The following is a 21079-nucleotide window of genomic DNA, read 5'->3' on the forward strand; positions in this document are numbered from 1 at the left end:
GAGGATTGGGAGAGTGTAATTTTAGAAAGGGTGGTCAGAAAAGGCGTCACTTAAGGGAGGTGGCATTTGAGTGAAGACGTAAAGGGGGCCATGTGAGCTATGTGGACACATGCATTCTCCAGGGCTTGAATCAGGGTTCTGCTGCAGAGTTCTGCAAGGCCCGCGCCGTGACCTAGGATGGCCGGTTCCACTGCAGCCAGGAGGCAGTGAAGAGGTCTACGGGAACCCGAGTCCTCTCGCTCTGCTTTTCTTTGACGGAGGCTGGCCAAGGCTCAGAAACTCCAAAGAGGCCCCTCTAAAGACTCTTGTTACACAGTAAGGGCCCGTTACAATATGAGATTTTTTTTAAATTCCTTTTTATTAGAGAAGCGAACAATTTGGGGGAAATTGTGTTGCTGATACAAAGGCAAAAAAGATTGGGCTGTTAGAACTTAACTACTGTCTACTACCAAGCAGGATGAAACTTGTCTTTTTTGAAGCAGGAGTTGAAGGTTAAAAGGTAACCTCTGCCTGCAGGTTGAGATTTGCACAGAGAATTTCCAGAGTGCTGAAATTCAGTAGGATAACTGCGAAGAAGTTGGGACTCATCTCCTGCGAACTTCTCAGATGAAGGGGCACTTGATCACTGAGATTTTGCTTATAAGTGACAAAAATTGCGTGGCTAATAATTTGACATTTTTAGTGCTAAAGTCTCTACTGAAACGGAGTGTGTAAATTAATACTCTTAGGAGACCTGTTTAGAGGAAAAACAGAATGAGGATCATGAACCCTATTAAGTTACACGTCTCAAGCCTCTAATGAAAAATTCCTGAGGGAATGGGGAATGAGTAGGATGTTCCCAGGGCATAGAAACTTTGTAAAGCTCACAAGCATATGCTTCATAAAGTTGCATAGCAGAGTCCTCAGCTGATTTTATAACTGAGATTTATGTCTCTAACAAAATAAGACACATAGCAAAAGAATGACTCTGCTAGTCTTTTCTGGACAGGGAATAATTTCTCTAAAGATATTGTTTACTTTGCCGAGTTATCTATATTTTCTGTGAATTCTCCACATTGCGCCAAGTTGTAACTCCAAATCTATTGTTCCCATCAAATCAATTTCCCCATAGAACAAAGAATGCAGTAAATCCTATGCTTAAAATTCACTCTTATCTGTTAAGAACCCAAGAAGAACCATGGAGATTAAGAGGGTCTATCTATGTAGTGAAAGTAGAGAGAATGTATAGGAAAAAAAATTTGCACACGGATTATATTCTTCTTTTTCCCAAACATCACCAAATAATTTTCTTTGAATCACAGTTAAGGAACATTTGACAGTTGTATAAAGGTATGTTTATTCTGATCAATGAGTTGTACACCTTACCTAGGGAAAATTACCAGACGCATTTTACATTTCTTCAGGATTGGGGTTTATCGATGGCTTCAGATTTGGGATCTTCAAATGTGATGTCAGCAAATGCATTCATTCTGCTTCACCATACATTTCCTTCACCTTAAAAGGCTCCCTTTCCGACTCTTGCTAGTACTGTGGGCCAATGCCAACAGGTCCCTCAGATGAGTGTCACTTAGTTCTGTATTTTCTATTCTTGCCCACAAAGAGCTTCTATAGAGGATCAAGTTCCTTATTAGATGCCACTGTTGTAACTCCAATATTCCTCCTCAGATGGACTGAGACTGCTGACTGAGGGACAGAGGGTCCCTTGAAGAACCTCTACAGAATCACGGTGATTCTGTCACTTGTGCTCAGTCCCCAGCTGCCAGAGCCACACCCACCACCACCGTTCTCCTGGTTATTTTCTAATAAAACTATTCATTCTGCCAGAAAGTAGAGGGAATTAAATATAAACAAATAGATTTATCTACACCCAACTTCACTACTCTTCTATATGTTGCTTTAACCCTATTTTGACATCAGTTTAAATAAACGGTGATATTTTCACAGATATGAAACAACTGAGCTGAAGTTATCCATACCTACAGGATTATTCTATGTTTAATTTTAATGTACAAAGGCTGAAAAATACTTGGCTGTAGAACATATCCACAGATTGCACCAGCTTGGAATCCCATCCAACAAAAAGACTGCCAGGAAGTGTAGCAGAGTTTTTTAAAAATTAAAATAGAAAACAACAAAAATAGCAACAATTTATTGAGCGCCTACTATGTGACAGGGACTTTACACATAATTTAGATCTCTAATCTTTCCAACAACCCTGCAAAATAGTATTAATATTCTTATGTTGCAGATGTGAACACTGAAACTTATAGAAAATATCCAAGGTTAAATGAAGTCTTTTCATGGTTAGATGAAGCATAGAGCCAAGGCTGCACTTGAAACTGTCTGCCTCCTGACTCCTGTGTCCTTGCCGCCGCTGTGCTCCGTCTAATTCTGTAATTAGGTAGCTGTCAACTGGAAATTCAAAGATCCTAGTTTTCATAAATAAAATTCCATATTCCAGAATTAAGTGACATAAATTCATTTCAAATGTATTTCTGTGCATATTCTCTAATTGACTTCCTTGATTGAATTCAAATTTAATGGACTTGTTTACCCTAGAATGAAAATAGGACAGGTTTTATTTCCTTTGCATTTATTGGGCACCTGCTATGGTCCAGGCACTATTTCAGACATGTGGGATAGGGAGGCACACAGATCTCCGATTCTGTCATTAACACTTTAATGTCTGAAGATGTGCGCATTATAGCAAGTTTCCAAACATACTGATTTAAAAGGACCCATAATACAATTATTAAGTCTTATCAGGTGTTTCAACTTGCCTCTATTAACCCCACATGACAACCAATAATGCAGAAAAGCATTTCATATGGCATTTTTGTTTTATATTTCTAAGAGGTATAAATTAGAAGTGAAAAGGTCATTGGATTAGAGGCCAGCTCTGCTCTCCACCCACATCATGACTGACCTTCTCTCAGTCTCACATTCTTCATGTAAAAAGGAGGTGTGGTAACGATTGTCTTACAGGCTGTTGCTCAGACTCTTTAGCACGATATCCAAGAACCTTATGATCTCCGTTCCAGTCCAGTCAACAGCTCTTTCTATAACTCTGAGCACCTTGGCATCTTGCCTCTTTGAGCTGTTTGTCTTTCTCCAACAGACCAAACAGTTCATGACTCTGCTTGGTTCCCTTATCCAGGGTGCCAAGCACTGCCATGACCATGGGACTCTCCCCCACTTGGAACCCTTGGATCCCCCGTTTGAACTAAGAGTTCTCTCTCACTTTAACTTGAATCGTACATTCTCATCTGGACCGCTCTTAATCCTGTCTGTTTCCTCCCTGGGCTCAGAACAGTGCTCTGCGCAGAGGGGCGCTTGATTAATGCTGAGCGAGAGAAGGGACCTTCTCGATTACCACCAGAAAGGGGTTGCAGAAGATCCTCTTCCTTAGCCAGACTTCACTCACTAATTCGTTTAGTTGCCAAAAAGACATATATAAAAAGTGATTTTTAAACAGTGCATTTTTTTCCAGTGAGGATGTGATTCTCTACCACTTAAAATCTCTTGCAAAACTCCAATAAAAAATGATTTTGAGAGAAGGTAAGCAGTGATCTCTAAATGTTTTGATTATATAATCCTATGATGGAAAAGGTTTTAAAAAATATTGTTTTTAAAAATGTTATTTTTTTGTGTAAATACACTTGAAATTTTAGTTAACCCCAATATATATACTTATTTATAAAATATGTATATATATTACTGTGTTAATTAATATAATATATAAACAGAAAATGTAATTTTTAAGTAAAGAAATAAAAATAAAGTTTTAATATATTCTTTTTATACCCCAATAAATGGTTTGGCACAAGAAAATACTAATCTTGGCTGAGCAGCTATATTTTCTGGTACAAGAAAGGAAATCATGTTTTTCTTTTCCTGGGCTGTTCCCTGATGTTGGCCATTTCCTCTCTCTATTCAGGTTCTCTTGCAAGACCACCAACGTTCTTCAAACGTTAGTGAAATAAAACAGGAGGAGGGTTTAAAGCTCTGGATTCTCCATCTGGAAATGTCACAATCTGATCTTTTTCAACAGTTTGCTGAGAAGTAGTAAGCATGATAGTGTGAAACTCAACATATTAATCTTGAAATCCTTGTTTGTTTTCTTTATGCCCTGACTAAAAATTTATTTTTATTTTTTCTTCAAAACTCCCAGGTTGTGTGGTCATATAATTAATTTAAATGAAGAAAAACATTGTTAAAACATTTATCATGGAGTTATGACTATTCTTTAGATTCTCTGAATATTAATATTTTATCAATATTCACAGACTATAATACTATAGTCATTCTCTGCATCTTAAAAAAATCAATAAATAATAAAACAAAAATTTGTTTTGAATATGTATGCAACACCCACCATGTTAAAACCATTTTAATTGTGTGTATGCACACACACAAGAAAAAATGTCAGATGAATATTCTCTGAAAAGTTGACAAGCTATATCCCAGAATGGTGAGATTGAGGCTAATTTTGTTTTCTTCTTTGTGCATTTCTATAATTTTCCAAACATCCTATAATGTCCAAGTGTTTTTTTGTTTTTTGTTTTTAAACCAAGCGTATACATATAACCAAATTATAAACAATTTACATAGGTTTCTATAAGATAAACTTCCAACAGAAATTTTTTAAATACTTTTTGCAGTTATTGGTATTGAGAAGAAAATTATATATCATTCCCATGTTTTATAATACATTTGATCACAATTTTTAATGTTATTTTGTTTTCATAAAAGAAAATTTTATTTTAAATCAAATGATTTACAATGGAGACTCACTTCCATAGATTGTAGACACACTTTAGATTGAGGATAAAAAGAGAGTCAGAATCCTTGCTGGTGTGGCTCAGTGCATTTAGGGCCAGACTGCAAAGCAAAGGATTGCCAGTTCAATTCCCAGTCAGGGCACATGCTTCGTTGCAGGCCAGATCCCCAGTTGCGGGGGGTGGGGGGAGGGGGCGGGGTGTGTGAGAGGCAACCACACATTGATGTTTCTCTCCCTCTCTCCCTCACTTCCCCTCTCTCTAAAAATAAATAAATAAAATCTTTTAAAAAAAGAGAGAGTCAGAAAATGGGTCCAGAGGAGCTTATCAAATAATGAAATCAAGGCAGAAAGGATGACCCTAACTCAGAAGGTGGGTCTATCTAGAGAAGATTAATATTGTAGAGAATCCCATAGAGTCCAAGCACATGTTAGTCCTTGTAAAGAAGGCCATCATTACATAAATAAAGAGTCTGGAACTTCAGTTCCCCCATTCTTTTCTGCAGAGTCTCAGTTTGACTCAGATGTCCATCCTTCCATGCACCCAAGTTGATCTAAACCATGTATGATGGTCTCGTTCCCTTGTCACTGACTCTTTCAAGCAGTCCCTGTGATTGGGACCTCAGGGGAATTCTGCTGGGGGCATTATGGATAGATATAGGTTTTTCCCCGCCTCATGAAGGGTAAAAAAGTTATTAAAACAACTATTGAAAAGAATAAAAGAACAATCAAGGCAGACAGGACTTGAGTGGTCAAAATCCTAGAGTGATAGGAGATATACTGAAAGACTCCTCACATTTCCCTCTACCTCTACCTATTAATGATGTGGAGAGTATAGATGGAGCAAAAAGTGACAGCTGGGGACAGGGTCCATCTCACTAGGTGGGTAAAAATTGGGGTTTGCCATTTCCAGAGGATAAGCAGGTAAAATTTGGGGCCCAACAAGGTTGAGGAGGCTTTGTACAGTTGAGACCTCAGAAGACTCTATCATGGGAATAAGAAAAAAACAACAAAAAAAAAATCAAACCTAATGAAGCCTAGATCCACCCTCCACCAGATCAAGTTGATCTGGAAATATTCTGTCTGCCTTCCAAAACAGAATTAAATTTTTTTTCAATAAAAATATCATCAGCCAAAGCTTTACAGTATTTCATACATGTCTGACATTCAGTAAAAATTGTACCACTATATGAACACATCGTACCACTATATGAACAAATGGGATCTAATGGGAGCCAAAAAAAAGAAGAAGAAAGAAACAAACAAACAGACCTAAGAGTGATTGAGATATCAGGGTCAGCAAATAAGGAAGTAAAAGTAACTCTGATTAACATATTTGAGAAAATAGAAAAGTGGAGGATTTCATCAGAAAAATGATGTTACTGTTGGAGGTGGTATGGGGTATTGATAATATTCGATATCTTAATCTGTGCAGTGATTAATTGGGTGGTATGATAAAAATTAATCAAGCTGTATATCAAGTTGAACATCTGAGATTTGTCTATGTGCATTATACTTTTTAAGAAGTTAACTAACAAAAACTTCTGAGAGAGAGAAAGAATGTCTAACTCTTCTGCTGGACAGCATCAAACTTGCCTGTGATCCTTCAAATTTATGAGCTTCCCTCACCAGGAAGAGGCTGTTGATGTGATGAAGATAGCAAAGTTGAAAGTTTGAAATTACCTAGGTCCAGGGTGATATACTAAATGTTTAAAACCAGTACCTTACAGGCATCAACCAATCAGGATGTGTATGAGTTGTTAATCAGTTGGTGTAGTTGAGTGAGTGTTTTTCATACTTCCTAAAGTTATGGAACCACTAAATTAACTCTCTGAGAATAGCTCTACTATAATAGTAAAAAGAGTAGGATCTGGAGGACTTGAGTTTGTGCAACCTTTAGCAAATTATTATACTCTTCATGCTTTAGTTGCCTCATCTCATGCAGGGGACACATCATGAAGTTATATAAAGGAATAAATGAGTTAACACATGTTAAGAATGTAGAAAAATACTTGGGACTTGGTTCCTGTTATTTCTTAAATTAAGTATTATTAATATTATTATTATTTATGATTTTTTGCAAAATGAAGTAACAAGCCCCTTCCTGTTTAGGTTTTGATTTGGGTCTTCTGTTACTTGCCACAGTCATCCCAGTGCAATCATATGACCTCCAGTAAAAACAGAAGTATTGAATTGACCAAAAAGTCCGTTTAGTTTGTTTCCATAAAATAAAACAAACATTTTTCATTTCCCCCAATAACTTCATTAATTTGGCTACTTTGAGTATTGATTTGGCTATCTCCTGTATAGTAGAATGTTGATTATTGTCAATTAATGTCTCAATTTGATTGCTATCACCTTCAACTGGTCTACCCAACCGTGGAGCATCATCCAGTAAGAAATTTCCAGCATAAAACTTTGCAAACCACTTTTGACATGTTCGATCAGTCACAGCACCTTCTCCATACACTGTGCAAATTTTCTTTTTGCATTTGAGTTGCGTTTTTACTGTTCTTGAAATAATAAAGCATAATATGCTGAAAATGTTGCATATCTTCTTCCATTTTCAATTCCATTTAGGCTGCACAAAAATTCTCCAATTTTGATAAGGTATTTTTAAATGCACGCTGACGTGGCAGCTGTCACAACATAATTTAACCAAATTGTTTCGAATGAAGTTAAAGACAACAAAGCACTACTGGAGCCATCCTACAGTAAAAAGCAAACAAACTTTTTAGCCAGCCCAATATAAGGCAATTGTTCATTGGCCTTAAGGCAAAAATCCTTTCTGGATAAATACTTTTCTAAGGATTTTCTCAGGCTGGTTCTTTTCCCTTCTCCTTTCCAAGAATGAACCTAAACACAGGTATACTGCTACCATGATACTGACTTCCCCACACATCTGTCACATTTCAATGATGACGCATGCACACTTTTTACGTTACCTTATTGGGAACATTGCAAAGCCTTAGTTACCATCATACAGGTGCCTGTTGAGAAGGCAGCAGAAGAGCTGGGAAACATTTCCGTGACCCGATACCTCTCATCTCTAGGAGCCATGCCAACTGCTCTTGGAGTTGCTCTCAGTTGCTGTCGATGGCTACCATGCCCATCCACAGTTTTCCTTTATTAAGTCTTGGTTCTAAATTGCCACAATCTTTTGTATGTAATTCCACTTCTGGGATGCCTAAGGATATAATTCTAAGACAATCAATCAAGCAAACAAAAGCTACATTCAGAAAGATGTTCCTTGCAAGGTTATTATAATAGTAAATATTTGAAAATAATTTAAAGTTCTAATAATAAGAAAATAATATTTAAGAAAATGATTAATAACTGCTCAGTGGAATATTCTGTAATCATTAAAAGCATAGCCATACAGATATAGAACAATAAGGAAAATAGTTACAAGATAGTGCATTTTATAAACAGGATAAAAGGTTGTATAGAAGTTGGCAGAATAACTATGTTTGCAAAAGCATGTATAGGAAAAATATCAAAAGAATTATACCAAAGTACAAAGTGTGGCAGTGCTTGGGTATGGTCGTACTTTTTTCTCCATACAAAAATTCTTTATAACAGAATTACTTTCATTCTGTTAGTGGACATTTTACAAATTAATTAAAAATAAATATGATGTTAACATACTGTATCATTTGAAGAATATGAAATTAAAAATCAAAGAATTGAAATAAAATTATGTGTAATCTGAGCATCTCATGTAACTATCAAATGCCTAAATCCTATGCTACAAGTTTACCTTCAATTAATTTCAGTGGTATCTCATTCCTAGAGTTAGCTCAAATGTCTGGAATGTGCTCAAGAAACAGGTAAAGTTAAAAAGTAAGAGGATTCTAGCAAGCAAAACAAATGTCCCAGCCTGCACACTTTTCTCATAGCTCCCACTAAAAGCCAGTGAGGCTCATTGTTGCCACATTCTAACAGGCCAGAGATTTGGGGCCATAGCACATGAGAGGCAGGAAATTAAAAAGTGGATGGGGATGGAAAAAGTGACTCCTGCCAGCCTGCCAGCAAAGTCCAGGGGTAGAGAAAACCACCCCAAAGTGGACCAAAACCTTTTGAAAATGATTTTCTATCAGGTGCCAAGCAGAACTGTATTCCAGCAGTTCATAGGGCAGGCGGCCCTCACAATGGCACTGCAGCCTGAACTGCATCGCACCTTCCTTGGGGTGCTGTCTCGTCAAAGAAGCCTATGGAATAGCATTTTAGAAAGAATGACATTTAATATGGTTACTTTTGAAGCAAATGTATTTTTGGTGCTTGTTTTGCCTTAACAAATACACACCCACACACTCACACTCCTGTAAGGAGTTGCTCACTCCTCCATTACAAGCAGCAAATGAGGAAGTTATACGTGCCCTTTTTCATGGAAAGTGGCAATTTATTGAAGCAACCTCTCTTCCACTTTCCCTCATTTTGCTCCATTACTAATGAAGCACTAAGAGAACGTTTTCAATCGAGAGGCTGCAGTGTGTCCTTCTGTCTCCTTTCCGTACCTTCCTCCACCCACGCCTTTCCCCTCTACACTCCATCCTCCCTCTTACTTATCACAGACTTGACCTGCACCAGTCTCAGGAGAATTAAAATTGCGATATATAAATGTCAGTTTCCGTTACAGCTAACAAGAAACTCTTCCGTCAGGAGCTCTGCAAGTGTCAGCCTGGGAGACCCGATCTGCAGAGTCTGGGCTGCCTGCAGATCGCAACAGTTGGGCTGTTTGGAAAGTTTTAAGGTTGTTTGGTTTCATGGATTTGTTCCAAGTGAGGCGCATGTTTTTCAAATATGAATGCCAAAGATAACAAAAAATGCAAAGGAGAAGGGAAAGGGAGACTTATCCAGAATATACCAGTCAACCAGGATAAGACTTACTAAGCAGCAGAATGTTCAAGGGCACTTGGCTCCCTACCGCATCCAGGGTGACCCAGAAACACCGAGGTGAAAAACAATGTATATAATCACTTGGAAGACAGTGACATGGGGCCCCGAATGCATTTCACATCTTCTTCCTGTCACTTGGGGCATAGGTCACTACATTATTCTGTTACTTAAACCTTTTACAGCAATTTTGGAGCGGGCTTTGTTGACAATTTTGTTTCCAAGTAATTTTCTAGAAACATTCTAATTACTGTTCCTTGTCATTAGCTACCGTAATTTGTTTTCAGGGCTGATGGTCAGTACTATAATTGCGTTTAGAACTCTGCATGAGTTTGCACCATCATTTAAACGTACTGCTGTTTCCTGAACCTACTTTAGATTAAAAAGAGTATGCCATTTACATCTTTAAAGAAGATAATAAAAGGTCATTATTTTTGTATTATTCAAATTTAGCATTTACATAGTACTTTGATTTCCAAAGTCATTACCATCGTTTATTAATTACCCAGCCCTTGAGCTCTAAGCCATTTGGAGTCTCCCTGATTTCCAGATAAGCCGCTGAGGCTGGGGAAGCAGAGCTGGCTGGTGAGAGCTTCCTCCCTTCCTGTTAGGGTTCCCACCCTTTTTCCAGGCCACCCCACCCACCTGGGACCTGCACAGGCTGGCTTCATTGCTGTGTTTGAAGTTTTGTGTTTGATGTTCTCTGAATGTGTGTATACAATGCATTCCAAAGTCACATATAGATTATTTTTGGATTATTTCATGTTTTGGATTTTCCCTAGTGTGATACACTTCCATTCAATCCTTTACCCCTTCATTAAACCCTGCAGTGAGCGGGGCTCTGGGGAGAGGAGGGCTGCAGTACCACCATGCAAGCAGTTAAGAAAACAATTGAAAATGCTGTCTGGTGAGGTGTGTGATGGCATCTGAAAAAGCCATAGACTGGGACAACTGGTGGGATTTTTTTTCTCTGGGAGTGCAGGAGTGGGTTTTTCTTTTTAAAGAGTTTATTTATTTATTTATTTTTTTAGAGATAGGGAAAGAGAGGGAGAAAGAGAGGGAGAGAAACATCAATGTGTGAGAGAAACATAGATCGGTTGCCTCTCTCATGCCCCCAACTGGGGACCCAGCCTGCAACCCAGGCATGTGCCCTGATCAGGAATCAAACTGGTGACCTTTCAGTTTGCAGGCCAGCACTCAATCCACTGAGCCACACCAGCCAGGGCAGGAGTGGTGTTTTTTGAGCGGAACTTGGAAACTCCAGTTTTGTGTGTGTACATTGGATGGGAAGCGGGAAGGAAAGGGTGAAGAAGAGACGGTGATAAATAGAATTTTTCCCGGGAGACAAAACATGAAAAATGGGGACTCAGGAGGAGAGTAAGTCACTTATCTGCTCTGATTCGAGGGTTTGTTGTAAGGAACGATGGTAAATGGGGCAGGAAAAATGGCTTAGAGGAAGATTCTGGATAGTTTTGCATTGTCTGGTGATCAGGGTGGACTGCTCCAGTAAACTGATGTCTCTCCAGTTAGGCTACAAGTGATTAGAAGTAGCCAGCAATATAGAAAAAGCAGTAGGTATAGTTGTATACACTGTATTGGAGAAAATTACACAGAGACATTAATTATATGAATGAAAAATCAATGACCAAACGACCAAGAGAACCAAAGCAAGATCAAGAGAATGGGCTTTAGGAAAGAAAATTTGTAATTAAGTAAGGGATAAATTACAAAGGGAACAACGCTGAAAGCAACAAAATTGACTGAAAAGAGTTTTCTGATTTTATATCAATAGATAAATCATATCTTAAACAACATGGGCTTCACTCATTCACTCTTTCACTGATTTGTAGGTAATTAAAGGGCTTAATACTCTGTGAGCTTCAGATCTTAATTACTCATTGTTTCCTCCGTCTCTGCTCCCTTCTGACGTTTTGTCTCCACCCTGTACTCCAGCCCAGATTTGTGCCAAGCTCCGTTTCATGCCAACTTCCACAGGAAATCCAATCATGTCAATGATACTGTGATTTTTGCAGTATACAGAGATGTGCAGGATGTTGGGAGAGTGGGTTATATCACACTCTCCTTTCTTTTTTATATCCTCACCCAAGGATATTTTTAAAATTGATTTTAGAGAGAAAGTAAGGGGGATGGGAGGGAACATCAATGTGAGAGAGAAACAATGATTGGTTTGCCGCTCCCCTGCCCTGCAACCATGCATGCTCGACTGGGCATTGAACCTTCAACCTAGGTATGTGCCCTGAACGGGAATCAAACCTGCAACCTTTTCTTTTTTTAAATGGTGTACCAGATGACCCTCCAACAAACTGAGCCAGGAGGCCAGGGCCATATCGCACTTCTTAATGATTTCCCTCTCCTCAGCATCACCCTGCTTCTAAAGCCTCCCTCTGACACAGAAAGCTCTCCTTCATGACAAGTGGCCCTCCCACCTGCTCTCAGCCTGTTGCCTCTGCATATTTGGCCCCTGATCCACAATCTTGGTATATGATGATACACAACATAATAATAAAGTAGGGGCAACTACCATTTATTGAGCTTCTATTATGTGCCAGGCCCCAAACCAAGTGCTTACCCACATTATCTCAACTGCCTCTCCAACTCTATCAGGCAGGTATTATAATGGGGTGCAGAGTAGAGGTCCCCCAAAATAACAGAGCATAATCCTCACAAACCTTGACTGGGGAAGGGAGTGGATGATATGGGTTTAAGACACTTTGTATAACAATGACAAGTTAATAGCTGCACTGCCACCCTGGGCAAAATGTGTATAGTGACTTAAGAAGGTATAGTGATTTGTGACAGAGCCAGAGGAGGTAGATGCCCCTGTGTCGTGGGGAACTCTTGCCTTGGCTAAAGATGGCAGCTGAAAGAAGGTAAAAGATACGGGGGAACTGGCAAAATTAGCCCGTCATTGGAGGGACTGGATATGAGGCCACATAGGAAGTTTTAGGCTGAGCATTTAAAATAAGGGCAGGCTGAAAGAGAGGAGGAAGCAGCCATGCAGCCCGTAGTGAAGCAGCAGCCGTGTGGTACGGAGGAAAGGGTATAGGAGAGGGCCCCACTACAAGGTCTGGAGTAAGAAGGAGAAGACCCAGCAGAGCTGACGGAGCCCTTCAGAGACCTGCCTAACCAAGCGCAGAGTCGTGGGAGATGCTTGGAGCTTGACTGTGATCGAGAATGCTGAGCTGCAGACTTCTGCTTTTCTGAAACACAGTACCTCTGACTGGCATATTCTGAAAGCGGCCTGGTTTGGCAAAGGGAGGCAGGATTATGTGTTTTGAGGTGTTTTAAAGGGAGTGGGACTTATGGCAGAAATCCATCATTATTCTAAATCTGCATAACATTTAAATAAACAACCTCTTTCCTTTTTCACCAAACTCTTGCATTGGGAGTCATGCTTCTTGGCAGCGGGCAATGGGACCCCACAGCTGTTGCAGAATAGCACTGGCAGGGATCTGTAACAGTATTATTAAAGAAACAGAAAAACAGAGCGGTTAAGTGATGTGTCCAAAGTAATCCAAATTCTAAGAGGCAGATGATTAGTCCCCAAAGTGTGCCATCTTAACAAAGTGTCACATTAAAATTGCCTTCAGTTACTCAGTGCTAAAGACACATTGTCCTGGGCATCCTCTGAGTAAGAATGAAATAGGCCACGATGCAATTTTAAGTACAAAACCCTCAGTTATTCAGAATAAAAAAATTTCTGAGTGAGGTATTCATACATAAGTTAATGTCTTCAATAACATGGAGCTTTTTCATTCTTTACACTTTTTGGTAAAAATCTTTCCAAAAGGTACTGGGCAGTTTTGTGCATTAGTTAGCAGAACACAGTGAACTTAATCTGACTGCTTCTAGGAGGTTTGTTTTTTAGACACTGAAAGCATTTGTTATTGTGCTATGTGTGATTGTCAGGCCACCAGGGACCAAGGCCTTTACAGCCGTGGCTGGTTCTTACTTGTGTTTTCACTACATGCCACACCTCCCCCTCATCATGGGTTGAATCTTGTCCCCCCCACAATTCATATGTTTAAGTCCTAACACCCAATAGCTTAGAATGTGACCTAATTTGGAGACAGGGTCTTTACAGAGGTAATCAAGTTAAAATGAGGACATCATGGTGGGTCCTAATCCAATATGATTGGTGCCCTTATAAAAGAGGAAATTTGGACACAGAGAAACTCATAGAGGAAAACACAGGGAGAAGATGGCCAACTACAAGCCAAGGGGAGAGGCCTGGAACAGAACTTTCCCTCACAGACCTTAGAAGGAACCATCCCTGCTGACACCCCGATTTTAGACTCTCCAGCCTCCAGAACTGTGGGGCACTGCATTTCTGTTGTTTAAGCCACCTGGTCTGTAGTACTTCAATATAGCAGCCTTAGCAAAATAATATCCCCTACCCCCAGTGCTATGATACTTGGAATTCCTTTTCCCTTCCTCATATTCATCAACATGAATAACAACCAAAAGAACTGATAGAGTGTTGGTGAGCCGCCACATTCCATACAAGGTACTAAAGAATGAGCTTGCCTTAAAAGAGTTTCTTCTGAGTTAATCTGTTCAAATGATTGAGTTTATAAGAACAAGTATTTGAATATTTCTTTTCCTGAATTAAAAAACAAAAAGAAATTAATTCCTTTAGGGTCTGTAACAACTTTTCAGCCTGACCCACACTGTAGCAGGTGCTGATTCTAATGCAGATGGGTTCTTCTATGAGATGACTGGCGAGAATCAGGACTGTTCCAAGTGGATCTTTAAACAAGTATGCACAGCTTCCTGTTTAAGACGTGTAAATAAACTGGCAGCCAAGTCAGCGGCCCCTTGTCTATTCCTTTTTAAGGTAATTTTCAAGACAAGCTCAAACATAACTCTCACAGTTGGTTGCTAGAGGAGTTAATGACTCCAAGCTCAAAAGGAATGACTTTTTTGAATTATCCATTTGACAAAAGTCTCCCTAAGGCGACACTTTTTACCCCCCTGCCGGCTCCCCTAGTTGAAGTTGGCGACTACGTATTAATTAGTTGAAGCTGGCTCTCAGGAAGCACTAACCCTTGTCTTTTCTTTTTAAGAATCTTGAGCCCACGGTAGAAGACAAGTAATTCTGAATTACCTAGAAGCTTCTTGTTATACGAACCAAAAATTTCCTGGTAAATATTTTCTAAAACTATCCAAATGGAGGACTTTTCATATCAGTTGGTTGCCTACATGAAATGATTAGACAGTTCACAGAAATGTGGTCCTCTCCAAAGCTTTTCCTCCACTGGTCTGTTGCAAATGTCTGAATTTTACAACAAATTTTAGAGTTTTAGAGTTATTTATGGTTTTTACCTCTGCATCAAAATGTAATACCCCCCGGAAGAAGTACCTAACTTCTGGCTCCTTCTGGAACCCATGTATGTGGATGGAGCATACCAGCAAAAACAGGTCCTAAGGGCCATATGGGGCCCTAAGGCATGAAGCTTCATTGTGCAGGGAGCACTTTGACAGCTGGCAGTGGGGGGGCCATCATGAAGCACCCATTCAAGAAAGTGTTGAAAAGCAAATCAAGGCTGGCATTCTCTTTTATGTATAGGATTGAGCTTCCTCCTCTTGGGGGTCAAATACAAATACTTTAAAGTTCAGAGGTACTACCTGAGTAAGAAATCCACTATTGGATGGACAGGTAACATTTTGGTTGCTTACCCATTAGTAAGAATTAGGTTTTTGTGTCTAATTTTCTATGTGATCAAAATAATGCTAGCTGGGGTCTACGTGGACAGAGTCACCTAGAAGGATAAAAGGAGATAGTGAAGACAAACTTTAGTGTCTGGAACTGTGGAGAAATGAATTTCTATTGTTTAAGATGTGTAAATAAAGTGGCAGCCATTTAGTTTGTGGTACTTAGTTACGGCAGCCCTAGCAAGCTAATACATTTGCCATGCGTTAGTCTCTTTGTGTGAAGTTCTACAAAAGATTGGAAATGCCCTTTACCAGACATTTTGCTGCTTTTTCTGGTGAGCTGCAACTATAAACTCAATCCACATCCCACCCTTTTGGAACTTTCACAGTATATTATACTCTATCTGTAAAGTCTTGTTCTTGGTAAGACACTTGGGTAAATAATTCAGCCCACTATTGAAAATGTACACCAAGAGGAGAAGATGAGGTAGTTCCAAATTTAAAGAGAGTTCATGTAAGTCCAAATGTAAGGAGCTAGGGATGATGATAACTAGTAATCAATGCTTATTAGGTGTCAACACGTTAAATGCAAAGACTCAGTTCTTATGACAGTTCTATGATTTGAATTTTAATGCACACTAATGAGGTAGTTACTACTCTATTCCTCTTTACAGATGAGAAAGGTGAGGCATAAAGAAATTAGGAAATTTTTTTAAGATCACACAAATGGCAACTGAAGAAAAGAGATTTAAAGCCCAGCAGTTGTAATCAAAGGCCTGAGCTTGTAATCACTCTGCTATCCTTTCAAGACATTTCATTTTAGCAACAGAAAAACAAAATGAAGTTGGAACTCTACCTCACACCATACAAAAATGGATTAAAGGCCTTAATGTAAGAATAAACTATAAAACTCTGAGAAGAAAATACAGATATAAATATTTTTGACCTGGATTTAGGCATTAGATTCTTAGACATGACACCAAAGAACAAAAGAAAAACTAAAGAAATTAAATTTTATTAAAATTAAAAACTCCTGTGTTTTAAAGGATACAATAAGAAAGTGAAAAGAATCCTCAGAATAGGAGAAAATATTTGTAAATCATATATCACAGAAGGTTCCAGCATCCAGAATATATAAAGAATTCTTAAAACTAAACAACAAAAAGACAAAAAACTCATTATAAAGATTGAAAAAATAACCTGAATAGACATTTCTCCAAAGAAGATATAGAATGGCCAACAAGCACATGTAAAGATGCTTAATATAATTAATCATTTAGGAATTACAAGTCAGCACCACAATGAGATATCATCTCACACCCACCAGGCTTGCTATAATTATAAAGAAAATTTAAAAACCCAATAACAAGTATTAGGGAGGATGTGGAAAAATTAGAACTGCATACATCTCTGGTGGTAATGTAAAGTGGTATAGCTGCTGTAGGAAACAGTTTGGCAATTCTTCATAAAGTTAAACAAAGTTACCATATAAACCAACAAATTTTATTCCTACATACACGTAAGAAAATTGAAAATATATTTCCATACAAAACTTATATATGGGTATTTGTAGTAGTTTTATTCATAATAGCCACAAAATAGAAACAAATTAAGTGTTCAAAAACTGATGAACATGTGAACAAAATATGATATATATATTCATACAATGGAATATTACATAGCTATAAAAAGAAATTAATTACTGATACATCTACAAGATGAATCTTGAAAACAATATACTACATGAACAAAGCCAGACTCAAAAGACCACATATTGTAGGATTCCATGTATAAGAAATGTTCAGAATAGGCAAGTCTACAGAGACAGAAAGCAGATACTGGTTGCCAAAGGTGGAGGCCCAGAGGAGGAACAGGAAGAGATCACGAATGGGTTAGGGTTTCTTTTTGGGACAGTGGACGTGTGATGGTTGTGCAACTTTGTGGAATATAGTAAAACCCACTGAACTGCATACTTTAAAAGGGTGAATTTAATGATATATGAATTCTATCCTTCTGAAACATTTAGGTCACTTAAAACATTTTTCCAAGATAAAAACCAAATGATCTTAGGTACACGTTATTTGTTAGGAAGTGCCTTTGGAAGAACAAAATGTCCCTTGCGATTAATACATGTGCATATTAAAAATAATTTTACGGTAAAGTAGAATAACCAAGAGAGAAGAGAGTCTCAGAAACCAAGTGAAAATACTGTTCAAGATCAAAATGTTCTTAGGACATTTCCTAATGTTCTTAGGAAATGCACATTGACGGTTTTTGAGACAAAAGAATGTAATGTCACCAATAATAATAACGTTAAAGCTCCATAGGTGGCTTCCAAAATGACTTGAAATAGCTCTCACACATACTGATAATACGGTTCTGTGGAAACAGTTGGAGAAAACATGTTGTTTTGTGGAAAAGGAAACTTCAGCTTTGTTTTGGACTATCAAATCAGGACTATATCAAATCAGGGAGTATCATCAAATCAGACTGCCAGGCTGACAGTTCAAGTATAATAAACACTAAGAAGTAATTATTGCATTGTCAAGACACAGCTCGTTGGTGACCCTAAAAACATTGAATACAGTGGTGAAAGCCTGACTGAAATAGAATCAAGACACAAGAGACATTCTAAATGTGTTCACCCATCCTCAAAAAAGCTGGACAGATCCACAGAAGACCAAATCGAAGCACACATAACTCATTTTTCATCACAATGAGAAGACAGAGAATACTGCAAATATTAAATTACAAAGGGAAAAAAATGACAAGTATCTATCGGATATGTGTCTGACGTCACTTCAGTCAAGTGTGATGCTATTGCTGAAAATGTCTAACATGGATCTAGTCATAAGGACTCAGAAGAAAACCCCAAAGCAAATTCTACAAAGCTACTGGACTGTACTCTTCATATATGTAAAGGTGAATAAAAATTAAGTAAGGATGAGGAATTTTTCCAGAGTAAAGGAGACTAAAAGATATAAGTAAATTCAATGCATGATCCAGAATGGAGTCCTGAAATGGAAAAAAAAGAAATACCTAAAAAAGACATTAAAGAATTAGTTGGTAAAATTTGAATATAGACTCTGCATTAGAAAATAGTATTTTGTAATGTTCAATTTCCTTTTTCTGATAATTTCATGGTGGTTATATAAGAGGATGCCTTTGTTCTTAGGAAATGCACATTGAAGGTTTTTGAGACAAAAGAATGTAATGTCACCAATAATAATAATAATTTTAAAGCTCCATAGGTGGCTTCCAAAATGACTTGAAATAGCTCTCACACATACTGATAATACGGTTCTGTGGAAACAGTTGGAGAAAACATGTTGTTTTGGGGAAAAGGAAACTTCAGCTTTGTTTTGGACTAAAATGTCCTCAAAATAATGCAGAACTAAAACTAACAAGGCTTGACATAGGTTTTTAAAAACTCGGTAAATTCTAATATGACTTACAGATATTGAATATGTAGAGCTTTGGTTTTAACTTTAAGAAAGATAGTTGCGTTGACTGTTTGAGCCACGAGGACTGTCTGGGTTTCTGACCACCTGGTTTGAATTTCTGTTCACAGCACAATGTGATGTAAATGGAAAATGCTGATGGTCAGTGATCTTGGTCTTTATTCTATTGATAGTTATGAGGGAAGTCGAGTAAAACAAATGGCCCAAAAATCCCTATAATTGCCCCAGGGTTCAACAATCCATGTTTCATGTAAACAAATGTGCGTCTACACTTATGCACAGACATTCGGCTGCCCCTGACCTTTTCTCTTTTGACTCTGTCACCAATAAAAGACCAAATTTGGGCAAGTTTCTTAATCTCTTTGAGCATGAGTTTTCCTCCTTGTAAAATAAGCAAAATAATATCTCATTGGCAGGGTATTTGCTGACATTCAACAACAACAAAAAATTCAAAGTGCCTGACGCTTATTACCTGGGACCTGTGCTGCTCCTGGAGGAGCCGATGCGGGAGGCAAGGATCCCCAATGAGGTGCGTTCCTGCAGCCCGAACCATCCGCGCACAGGGCTAGATGGGAAGTAGTTCCTAAATAAATACATGTGACTTGATTAGATATTTCCTACTAGAAACCACACGGATTAAAAACATTTGTCTTCTGATTTGTTGTCTCTTCTCAAGTAACACCCCACCCCTACAACGTTACATGTCCTTCTTAACTAGCAAATGCACCTTCTCCATTCACAAATACTGGCTAAGGGTGGGCTACTCCAGGACATTATTTTCTTTTGATTATATTTTTCCCATCTAAGAAAGTTTATTCATTCTGTATTTTGCCAAACCGCACAATCTGGAAGAACGAACTACAACTCCAGTTGGAAAGACCTAACTGGGTTGCAGCCACTGCTGGGAAAGCAGCAGTCCTTATTTAAAATTGCTATTTTAACTGGCCAAATGCCTTTTATTCCCAGATTAATAATCTCTGCATCGTGCCCAAAAACTTGATTTTACTTCACTTTTACCCCAAATTTCACCAGATTTAAAAAAAAATAAAATAAAAAGCACACCCTCAATTCCAAGAGTCAAAACTCTGGTGAGTTGTTTCTAATTTCCTACTTCAGAGTCCTAAACTTCTGAAAAGAAATCTTCCCAAATTGGTGTTAGTTCTCTTCAGTCCATCCACCTAGGCAGCTACTTTCACTAGCAAAAGTAAATAACATTTGGTTATTGTTCACTTATTTGTTTCAGAGGAACTTTGTCCTGCCCCAGTTTAAACCACACATATTAACACTAGTGGAGTAAATCACGCAGTATTTGGGGGCCAGATCAGTTTCCGACGGTTGCATCAGGATTTTATAGTAGATTGAATTATGTACAACAGGCTCCAACTAATCCTGCCCTCTTCCCACAAATTATAAATTACTACAAAATCTAGCCCTGGCTGGTGTGGCTCAGTGGATTGAGCACCGGCCTGAGAACCGAGGGGTCATTGTTGGATTCCCAGTGTAGGGCATATGCCTGGGTTGTGGGCCAGGTCCCCAGCTGGGGCTGCACAAGATGCAATCACACATTGATGTTTCTCTCTCTCTCTTTCTCCCTCCCTTCCCCTCTCTAAAAATAAATAAATAAAATCTTAAAAAAAATAAATTACTACAAAATCTAAAAGTAAAGACATGAAGTCAAAGCATAAAATGGAAGTGTGATTTCTGCAATAGGCGTTTAATCAACTATGAAGTTTTTAAATCATTCAGCTAATCCTCATATGTTTGCATTAATAACTGGGCTATGAGAGACCTAAAGTAATCCCTAAACTTTACTTTCGCCTCTTCCAAGATATAATTAGAATCCGTAGTTGGTAACAAAGGAAATAATTTATTCGTTTCCATGCTTTTCTTTTTCTCTGTCAACCTCTGACCTCCAAGTTCTGAAATAGCCAAAAGTCAGGAATATGTTAATCCCTGACCTAAGGGCAAGTTCATTTATAGCTTGTAACGCTAGCTTCTGAAAATCTGCAGCTGACTGCAATTCCAGGAAGATTTTTGAGGAAGAGACACTCTAGAAGATCAGTTGAGGAGGCTGCGGTTAATATGTCACCGCGGGGCCCAATTTGGCCAGTCAGCCCAGTGCCTGCCCCATCAAGGGGGCATTTGTGTGGAAGGATGGTAATTGCCCTCGATGGTAACTCTTCTCCTCTTCCCTGCTTCCTCTCAGCGACCTATTATTGATTTATTATTTGTCTATTTGCCTAAACCCTAAAGCTATTTATCTTTTTCC

The 21079-nt window shown here is 38.5% G+C and overlaps 1 pseudogene; it reads right to left on the bottom strand.

The window, feature by feature from the left end:
• Window positions 1-1399: 1399 nt before the first annotated feature.
• On the bottom strand, window positions 1400-19363 carry LOC129085770 (ATP synthase-coupling factor 6, mitochondrial-like; annotated as a pseudogene).
• Window positions 19364-21079: the final 1716 nt, after the last annotated feature.

This window comes from Pteronotus mesoamericanus, unplaced genomic scaffold (assembly GCF_021234165.1).
Source record: "Pteronotus mesoamericanus isolate MK-2021 breed Mesoamerican mustached bat unplaced genomic scaffold, CSHL_Meso_final scaffold_31, whole genome shotgun sequence".
Taxonomy (NCBI): Eukaryota; Metazoa; Chordata; class Mammalia; order Chiroptera; family Mormoopidae; genus Pteronotus; species Pteronotus mesoamericanus.